This window comes from Medicago sativa, chromosome 4, assembly GCF_051527215.1.
Source record: "Medicago sativa cultivar Bolivia chromosome 4, Bolivia_mono, whole genome shotgun sequence".
NCBI lineage: Eukaryota > Viridiplantae > Streptophyta > Magnoliopsida > Fabales > Fabaceae > Medicago > Medicago sativa.
Window position 1 is genome coordinate 33,929,363 of NC_140752.1, and position 10,709 is coordinate 33,940,071.

At 37.3% G+C, this 10,709-nt stretch overlaps 1 long non-coding RNA gene and 1 pseudogene across 1 annotated transcript; both read left to right on the top strand.

Moving 5' to 3' along the window:
- The first annotated feature begins 835 nt into the window (after positions 1 to 835).
- LOC146928920 (uncharacterized) lies at positions 836 to 3,580 on the top strand (annotated as a pseudogene).
- Positions 3,581 to 3,858: 278 nt separating this feature from the next.
- On the top strand, positions 3,859 to 5,979 carry LOC146928921 (uncharacterized). Its single transcript, XR_015008225.1, has 3 exons — positions 3,859 to 3,965; positions 4,620 to 4,818; positions 5,743 to 5,979. It is a non-coding gene; the product is annotated as an uncharacterized LOC146928921 (long non-coding RNA).
- The last annotated feature ends 4,730 nt before the right edge of the window (positions 5,980 to 10,709 follow it).

Here is a 10,709-nt window from a genome sequence, read left to right on the forward strand (position 1 = left end):
CGCTTTTTTAAAATTCTCAAATTAAAATGTCTTATTTAAAATATTACATGTGTATTAGAGAAATGATTGAAAATATTGATTTTAATGGTCAAATGTGTTTCATTTACTTAAACATCCTTATAAATTACTTCCTCCTATCCTATTTGTAATAAAAAATGGGTCAACAAAAGTTAATTTATAGGCTTAAATGCTATTTTGGTCCCTTAACTATTTATTTGGTATCATTTTGGTCCCTTAACTAAAAGAAAGAATGATTTGGTATTTTATATTTATCTTCGTTACCTGTTTTGGTCCCTTCTGTTAAAAAAATTCAAAAAACGTTAAGCGAGGGCACATGTGGCAATTTAGGGCTGATTGGGCAAGTTAGTGACAGATGAGATGGCAAAGGCTGGGTTTTAGAGAGATGGTGTATAAATAGGATAGAGAGAGAGAGAGAGAGAGAGAGAGAGAGAGAGAGAGAGAGAGAGAGAGAGAGAGAGAGAGAGAGAGACAGAAACCACTTTTCTCACATTTTCCTGAAACAAACTCAATCGGCGACGAAGAGAAGAAGAAGAATCGCGCTGGTTGGAAGGGAAGGAAAAGGAAATTGCACCACTCATTGAATCCAGGTATCATCTACATCCTTTATCATCATCTTTGAAAAACTTTTTAAGGTTTCTAGGGTTCTTGTTGCTGGTATATGGTTTAGGGTTTTTTAAATGGTTTCTGGTTTCGGGTTTCAATAAATACGAATTTTTAACTTTGTATGTATGTGGATTTGGATTTAGGGTTTGATTTTGTCAGTATTTAAATAGTAGTGGTCCATGTGTGTTGATTTTAGGATTGGTGAGTGGTAATGGAGGAAAATTTCGAAGTGGTTGTGCATCATATGGGTGCTTTTAAAGAATATATGCACACTGGTTATGAGGGGCTTGATATAACTTGGTTGTGTGACCCTGATAGATGGTCATACTTTGAAGTGCTGGGTAATTTAGAGGTGATGGGGTATACTGAGATTGATTCTATGTGGTTTTATGACCCTTACCTTGCACCTGGAATGCATTTGTTAAATGATGACAATGGTAGTAACAGGGTTCGGTTTATAGCAGAAAGTGATGGAAAGGCTCATATATATGTTGTTCACCATGTCTCCCAACCTGAAATTATTGAGAATTTAGAGTATAATATGGCTGGTGTTGAATTGGACAGTGAGAATGATGAAAGATTAACTGCAACTGTGGATGAAAATGAAGGAGTAAATGTTGAAGGAGTAAATGCTGAAGGACTAAATGTGGAAAGTGAAAATGTTGGGGCCACTGGTGCTGAAGTGGAAAGTGGAAAAGGAGGGGACATTGGTGCTGAAGTGGAAAGTGAAAAAGGTGGGGCCACTAGTGTTGATGTGGAAATTGGAAAAGAAGGGCCCACTAAAGTTGAATTGGCTAATGGAAAAAGTGGGCCCACTGAAGTTGAAGTGGAAAGTGATAATGCTGGGGCTAATGGGGTTGATCTGGAAAATGGGAAAGTTAGGCCCACTGAGCAAGTTGAGGGAGAGAGTGTTCAAACAGGGACCACTGAACAAGTTAGTAAAGACAAGGGAGTGCAAAGTGAATGTGAGGAGGAATGCATTGAGCTAAATGAAGACAGTGATGACAGTGCCATAGACATACACTTTGGAGACTCAGATGATGAACTCATGTTGAATGATGCATTTGATAATGAGGGAGAGGGAGTACATGAAAATGCAGAAAATGTGGAAAATGAAGGAGAGGGACCTGTGGCAAATGAAAATGCAAAAAATGTTGTAGAGGGACCTGTTGCAGAGGCACCTAGAAAGAAGAGGGGCAGACGTAGGAAAGTACATGAAATTGCAGAAAATGTTGCAAAGGGACCTGTTGCAGAGGCACCTAGAAAGAAGAGGGGCAGACCTAGGAAAGTACATGTTGCACCACTAGAAGTTAGTGAGCCAGGCATGGAAGAACTCAATGAAGAGGAAGAATCTGTTGAGGATAATGATGATTTGCAAACAGAAGCTGATGGTGAGTCAAGTAAGGTAGCAGACAAAGGACTGAGTGATGAAGATGAGTATAATTATAATGAATTGGTCAGTGGGAGTGATATGTATGAGGATGGTTCTACAAAGTCTAAGTTTCCAACATTTAAGTTACCAAGTAAGATGAAAGATTACAAGTGGGAAGTTGGTACCTATTTTGCTAGTAAACAAGAGTTTCAAGATGCAATGAGCACATATGCAATACATTCTGGGAGGCAACTTAAGTTCAAAAGGAGTGACAAAGTGAGGGAGAGGGTTGCTTGTAAACCAACTTGTCCATGGAAAGCTTTCTGTGCAAAAATACCAAATCAAGAAACTTGGCAGCTAAGGAAGGTCTATAAGGGCAAAGCATCGATCTAGTAGGGACCAGAGGATTAGTATGATGAATTCTAAGTGGTTAGGTGTTAGGCTGCAACCAAGTGTTAGAGAGAATCCTAGTATGAAGGTAACTGACATTCTAAACAAAACACAAACGAAATGGAAGACTGGAATAACTAAGACAAAGGCCATCAGAGCAAGAGCCATGGCATTTGATGCTGTTGATGGATAATTTAGAGAACAGTACACTAGGATGCATGACTACTGCCACGAGTTGTTGAGATCAAATCCTTTGTCAACAGTGAGTATTACTAGCCAACCTTATCAAGGTATAGAAGCTGATTTAGAAGACCCTAATGTTGTTCTCTTTCCTCACTTCCAAAGGGTGTATATTTGTTTCAATGCATGCAAGGAAAAAAATGTTAAGTGTAGGCGTATCATTGGGTTAGATGGCTGTTTCTTGAAAGGTTATTATGGTGGCCAACTTCTAACTGTTATTGGTACAGATCCAAATGATCAAATGTTACCCATTGCCTATGCTGTTGTTGAAGGGGAGGCAAAGGAAACTTGGGCATGGTTTTTGGATTTGTTAGTCAATGATTTGGGAGGAAGAAGACTATGTAATAGCTATACTTTCATAAGTGATCAACAAAAGGTATCAATGCTTAATTTTTAATTTGTTTTTGCTTTGTTTAAAACTGTGAAATCGTGGCACATTTTAATGTTTGTATACTGCAGGGACTATTACCAGCTCTTGTGGAGTTACTCCCAGATGCTCCACACAGATTTTGTGTCAGGCACTTGTACAACAACTTCAGAAAGCAATACCCTGGCAAGAAGCTTAAAGAACTTATGTGGAGAACTGCTAAAGCTACATATCTAAATGCATGGATGGCTGCAATGAAGGAAATCAAAGCAATTAATGAGGAAGCATTCAAATACCTGATCAAGATACCAGTTAGACATTGGAGCAGGTCTTATTTCAAGGGTGATCCAAAATGTGATACTTTGGTGAACAACATGTCTGAATCATTTAATTCAGTGATTGTCGGTCCAAGGTCAAAGCCTGTTATCACTATGCTGGAGGAGATTAGGATCTATCTAATGGATAGATGGGAGAAGAATAGACAGAAAATCCAGAGGTACCCTGACAGTGTTTTACCAAATATTAAGAAGAAGCTTGAAAAGGAAGCTGAATATACCAGCAATTATGTAGTCAGGTATTTTTTATAATTATATTAAAATGGTCCCTTAACTTTTTATAGCAGTATTAAAATGGTCCCGTAACTTTTTATATGAGTATTAAAATGGTCCCTTAATCTTTGTGAAATGGTAGAATTAGTAACTGCTGAAACTATGATGACATATGTGTATTTATTTGTCACTGAACTGAATACATGTTGTATGTATATGTGAACAAGCGTTGTACTGAAGATGAATTTAAGGTATTGTGTGTTTGAAGCTTTAGTCATGGTTTATTTGGGGATTAGAAGCAAGATAAATTGAAGCTAGGGCTTTTGATCTGAAGCTTGGAAAACGAATCATGAGCTGCCAAGAAGTAGAAGCTATAAGTTGAAGCATTAAAAGGGATTAAAGTTTCCAAAAGAGATTATTTATGGTAAGTTCCTCAAAGTAAAATCACTTTGGGATATTATGATCATTTATTTTTGTAAAATGAATCATGAGCATGTTTGGGATATTGATATAGAAATTGGATTGAAACTGAAATGTAAGTACAAGTGATTAATAGCTTAAGTTGTGGTTAAGTTGCATAAGTTGTTCCAAAAGCTTCCATTATTGATTTTTGGAATTAACATGTTAGTATTGTTGTATACTTGGTTAGGAGATGTGTATACTTGTTTGCTTGATTTCTGGAAAATTTGAGCAGAAATTGAATTGTTTAGAGGGCATAAGCTGTCAGTTAAGCTAATTTGAGCAAAATTCCTTAAATGACTAAACTGTGGTTTAAGATGCTGTATAAGTAATCCATAGGGCTGATTATTCATGTTGGAACTGCTGTGTAAAAGTTTGGATCGAAATTATATGTTAAAAGTCATAAGTTGCTAGTTAAGCCATTTGGATAATAGCTTAAGTTGGAACTTAAGTTGTTTCAGGTAGTATTTTGTGATGACCAGATTAGGAGAGATATGTTAAACTGGTATATGAGTAATGGTAAAATTATAAGCTGTTTTAGTGATGATAAAAGTGCTTAAATAGTAATTAAGCTGTTTTGGAAGTGCTTAAATAGCCAAACGGCAAAATTCTGGTGCAGGGACTGAAATCGTAATTTTTCTATATGCTGGTTGATGAGTTAGGAGTATGTCACAAGTGGGTTGGACTGTTTTGGAAAAGTCAAGACCTATAAGTCAAGGCATAAGCTATTTTGGAAAATTGATTATGGAGTTTTGGAGATAGCAGAAGCTGCAGGCTGTTGATAAGATGCTTTGCAATTTTTCCAAGAGTGATTCGAGGTGAGTTCCTTTAGATAGAAACCCCACCCTGGGTAGTTCAATTTCTATGAAATTATATTAAATCATTTATTTTAGCTTATTAATTTATATTTTAGTTCTCTTATACAATATAAGTTTAGTAGGGTGTGGGAATTATTTATAACATTTAGGAATGGCATATGACAACGATATGCCTAGAACCTAAATAGGTTAGCATCAGAATTAGTTTCAGGATAAAGACGGGATTACTTCGTCTTTATTATCAATTCAGAAATATTATCATTATAAGAAAATCAGTTAAGATAAGTTATTCCTCTTTAGCTCCCCGTTAGTAGTGGAGTTGAGGATTGACTCGGTTATCAGAAATCAGTTCAAGATATAATATTAAAACATGTTTAAGTTGTGGCTTTCGCTATCCCGCCAGTTGGATACGAAAGGTTCCCGCCAATTGGAACGGGCACTATCCGTGAGGATGACCCCACAATAATTAGAGGAGTCCGGTATCCCCGTCAGTTGGGTTCCCGCCAGTTGGAATATATATATATATATATATATATATATATATATATATATATATATATATATATATACCGGTTAGCAGAGGAATAAATTTCGGGGTTACTCCACCTGGGTTTATTCGTAAAATCAACTCGGATAATATTGTTTGTTCAACGCTAACATTTCTAACATAATATGACAGACATTATGCTTATGATTATATTTATGATTTCAGCATTAGTATCAGGATTGAATCAGTATTTCGGATAGCGATCCTAGTTATCCCCCGATCGCTCAGTTATGCATGACAAAACTGTATAAACCCAAAATGGGTTGAGTTTAGAAATAGATGGTGATCCTAGGTTCCCTGAGATTGCCTACAGCCTAGGATAGGTGGAACTCACTGAGACATCCCGTCTCACCCCAATCCCTTTTATTTTATTTCAGATTAGCAGGTTGTACGTGGCAAGGAGACCATACAGGAGGCTGAATGATATATTTTCACATGCTCATGTCGTACTAGTTCAGATTATTTATTACGGTTCCAGACATGTATTCAGATAGTAAATGTACGATTCTGCAGTGATGTATATATTTATTCAGTCGAAATTTTTATTATTGTAATTTTAATGTATCCAGTACTAAATTTAACGCACATTCTAAATATTCTAGATAAGTTTAGTATGGGCGTTACATGAGGTGTCCGTTGAATTGTTTCAGGTTCAGACGGATACTGTTGTTGAGCACGATGACGTGCATTCTGGGTCACACCGATCCCCCCTGGTTGCTCGCTCCATTGTAAACTCTTTGGTGTCACATGTGGTTGTTGTAGAGCGGACCATTGAAGGAATTGAAAATGTTGGGCAGAAATATTTTTGTTGTAGAGCGGTCCCTACAAGAAATATTTCTCTAACAATGGCGTTCATTTTGGCTTTTTTTATCATTGCATCAGGTTTAAATCCAATAGGCGATTTTAGGAGTATTTCATCTTTGATATTTTTTTAGGGTTAATATATGTTTACCACCCTGTAATATTAGCGATTTCTGGTTTACCCCCTGTAAAAAGAAAAAATTGTTTAGATTCCAACCCTGCAATTTGAAGATTTTTTGATTTTGGACCTTCATGACATCAAATTACAAAATTTAAGGTACTTTCGCCCCTTGTAATTTGAGAAAATTTCGGTTTACCTCTTGTCATATCATCGATATTTCAGGTTACCCCCTGTTATATCATTGATTTTGTATAGTCCAAATTCATGAAGGTCCAAAACAAAAAATCTTCAAATTACAGAGTTGGAATTTTAAAAAAAAAATTACAGGAGGATAAACCGGAAATCACTAATATTACAGGGGGAAACATATTTACCCTATTTTTTATTTTCACTTCTACTTGTTTAAACTTCGACTATTACATATTATGCATGCAACATTATTCTTATAAGCAAGTATTGTTTGCTTATGTAAAGATTCATGTGGAATCACAAGCAGAGATAGTGGATTGGATTCCCTACATAAAGTGTAAATCAGATAAGGAATGTATAAAATTTAAATGTCATGATTATCAAGTTCCAGAATGTCTAATTGACATGTGTCGTTGTAGCAATTGATCTAAGCCTACAATAAAATTTTAGTCCAACACCATCCTTTTCTCTTTGTCAAGTCCAACACCATCCTTTATAAATTAAGTAATGGATTGATGGAGAACCATCATTGTATTTGGATAAGAATAATGTATAAAATATTAGTTACGAAGAGTTATCAACTCATATTTTGTATTAAAATCTTTCAAAAACAAAATATAATTGTTGGATTGTTCTAATTTTGACCATCATAGTCAACTTTTTCCTCCAAAAGTTGTTTTATTTGCTTTATTTTTAATTTTTGGAATTTTGTATTTTTGTATGTTGCATGGCATAAAATGATTGCACCACATAGTAGACAAGGTGAGTAGGAAGGAAATCCTCTTCATCATGAACACTGCTAGCAGCTCAACTAAACCCATCACTCAATCTTCCGCCATAACTCTCCCAAAAACCTTTAAGAAAACCAACTCTCATAAGATTGAAAATCTAATTGAATATTCTTATGTTCCTGAGGATGTTCAAGTAGCTGAAACTATACCTCCTCTTCTTAGCCCGTACAATATCTTTAAGAGACAAAAATCCTTAACCAGGACTATCAGAAATCTTATCTCTACAAACCGTCCAAACATGAAGGAATATATCCAATCTTCCAGATTGGATCAATGCACTCTTAAAGCCACAAACCAGGAACAATATGTTGATTTGGAGATCCCTCAGGATCTGATAGATCACTGGAATACAGAAGGATACACAGCACTCCACTTTGGGGCCGTAAGGTTGATTCTTTCCCTCCATGGAAGAAAAAACCAACCAATCTTCTGTAAGGTAGCCCTGCTTGATTCAAGCTACCTTCATTATGAAAATGCTGTCATAGGAACTGTTTTGACTTCGCTACATGCTGGAAGTGTCGTCCTTACTATCTTCCCTAATTACAACGTAAGTCTCAAAGACACCACGTTATCCACCAGGCTAAAAGTACAGATCCAGATCACCGGATCTGACCAGGTACCAGAAGCCTTGACAGCTACTCTGCACCACCAGATAATTTACCGCCTTCAGAATCATTCCATAGATCTGCCTCTAATAGGATGCGGATCAGACTCCCTGTTAGTTCTTGCTAGCAGAGAAGATGAAATTCCCTCCATAGTCCAGATCCCGAGAAAAGTCTCTAGGGAAGAATTGATCCAGCTGATCCCATTAGAATGGATCACAAATTATGAAAAAAATGCAAGAAGACAGGAGACCGTTACAAACACAAGAAGCCAATTTCAGAAGATCATCTGTTGACAAATCAGTCAAGACCATCTTCAAACCCATAGAAGAGAAACCAAGATCATCATCTTCCATTTTTCAATCCATGATGATTGAACCAATTCTCAAAGAAGATTGGTGCCCTATCTATGCAGTAACAGCCAAGGGGGATCCCATCTATACAGACAAGATAGATGGACACTTTATTTGGGATGTAGATCCTGACATGTGTGATCCAGAATGTGACTGTTGGATGCATGATGATGATATAGACCAAGATATCCTCATCCCAAAGAAAAACAAAAAGAAAGGTAGATGCAAACCATCACCTACTCCACAAAGGAGATCTGACCCAGACAATGGCCCTTGGGTGGGAATTCATAAGAAAGCTCCACCTCTTCCAATCTATGAAGAGGCTCTTAGAATTCTCAGAGAAGAAAACCTAATACCTCCTGATGACTCAGACCTAGTCACTTGGTCTCCTCATGACCATTTCAAACCTAACAGAACCTCAGCATGCCTTGAACCCATCCCTTGTTTTATGTATACAGCTTCATCTTCCCAATATGAACAACAATTCCCTGCTTTGGAGAGGAAGATTGATCCTGTGACAAATAGAGCTTCCAAGCCTTTCATACAACCCAATGAAGTCCATCCTGATGGAAAATTCAAACCTTTGTCCCAGGCAGAAGAAGTTCTCAACTGGCAATCAGAAAACATAATTGCTCAGAATGAAAGTCTCCAAACCATGGGAGATAAGTTAGAGAAAGTCACAGAAAAAATGGTGGAAACAGATCAAGATCTTAAAATTTTGTCTCAAAAAATGCAAAGGCACTATAAGGAACTCAAAGAAGAAGTAGCCAAATTAGATCGTGATCTAAAGAACATGCTGGATGAAAGAATGTTTGGCAAAGCCTTCGACCAAAAAGAAAAAGAAATCAGGACCCTGCAGAAACAGCTGAAAGAGATGGATGACTTCATTCAAGCATCCAAAGAGCACAAGGCAGAACCAACAAGAAGTCGATTTTCCAACACCCCGGCATTCTCCAGCGTTCCAACTTTCACTCCTAGTTTTACTCAGCTCAAAAGACCTTCTCATTATTATGCCAACTTTGCCTTACCAGAATATAATCGCCAAGAATCCGTTATTCAGGAGACGAGAAAACCCAAGATGACAACCTCGACTTCTAAGGGAAAAGAAACCACCTTCTACAAACATGAATCCTCTTCAGATTCACAGGAAGCAACTGAACCACCTCCATCAAGACAAAGAAAGACAGATCTGCCATATCTAGAATCACAGCCTCCCAGTCAACCTTTTCAGTCCTTAGCCATAACAACTACACAAGAAGAAGAAACACCAGATATCTCTTCTGAAGACTCTGCCTCAAACTTGTCTCACCAAAAGTCTCTCTCAGATACAGAACAACACATGAATGACTTTTCAGAGGCCTTCATGGTTAACTTCAAAAATGAAGAGTACTTTTATGAAGAGCCTATGGATGAAGAATCTACATCTGAAAAACCAAAGATTCATAGTGGACCATGGTTCAATCTAGACGGCATACCCTTAGAACAGAGAAGAAAAAAACTTCTGGAGTTTGGAGCTTGGTTAGATACTCAACTCATGAAACCAGGGTCAGACTCTTACAAAGTGATAGAGGAATTTTGTTGCCGAATGACAGGAACTTTAAAAGACTGGTATCTCAATCTAAGTCCTCTCAGGCAGGATGAGCTCCACCGGCTTGAAAGTACAAAAAATGTTCTTGGAGTATTGCATCAAGAATTCATTGGAGACATAGATATTCTTGCTAGGAAAAATAAACAAGAATACTATGAAATGAGATGCTGCTCATTGAAAACCAAGGACTTAGAAAAACATTTTCAAAGAATGTCTCAAAGATTCTATCAGCTCAATGGCTTCAATGACCCTAGCCTCAAACATACGTATGTTTCCTCCTTACCTCAAGAGCTTCAACCCAAAATTCATAGAATGATAGAGACAGCCGGCAGAGACATTGATTCCATGACCTTCGGTCAAATTCATCAAACAACTCTGGAAGCCTTAGAAGAATTGTGCAACTTACACCAACAATTTTCAGAGATGATGGAGCAAAAGTCCAAATTTGGGAAAGCTTGCAAGAAAAACTATCTAGAAATTGGATGCAAAGAAAAATGCCGTTGCCCGCCAAAACGAACAAAAGATCATAAATCCAAATCCTCAAATCATTCCAAAACAAAAAAGAAGACAAAGTTTTTCAAGCCAAAGCAAGCCAGAGGAAAGAAGAAGGGTCAGAGATGTTTTGCTTGTGGAAAAAAGGGACATTATTCAAAAAACTGTCCCAATAAACCAGAAAAAGCTGCAAAGATGATAGACTCTCTCAACCCCGAAGAAGCAGATCTTGAATCCTTATACTCAGAACAAAGCTCAGCAGATGAAGAAACCGCTTTTGCTCTCCAAGAAGACTCTGAAGAAGAAAACAACTCTGACTCAGGAGACAAGAGTGAATTACCAGTCTACTTCCTCAAACAGGTAGCTAGCTCCCTACCTACTCCTCCACTTCCTTGTGTTGAGGTTCA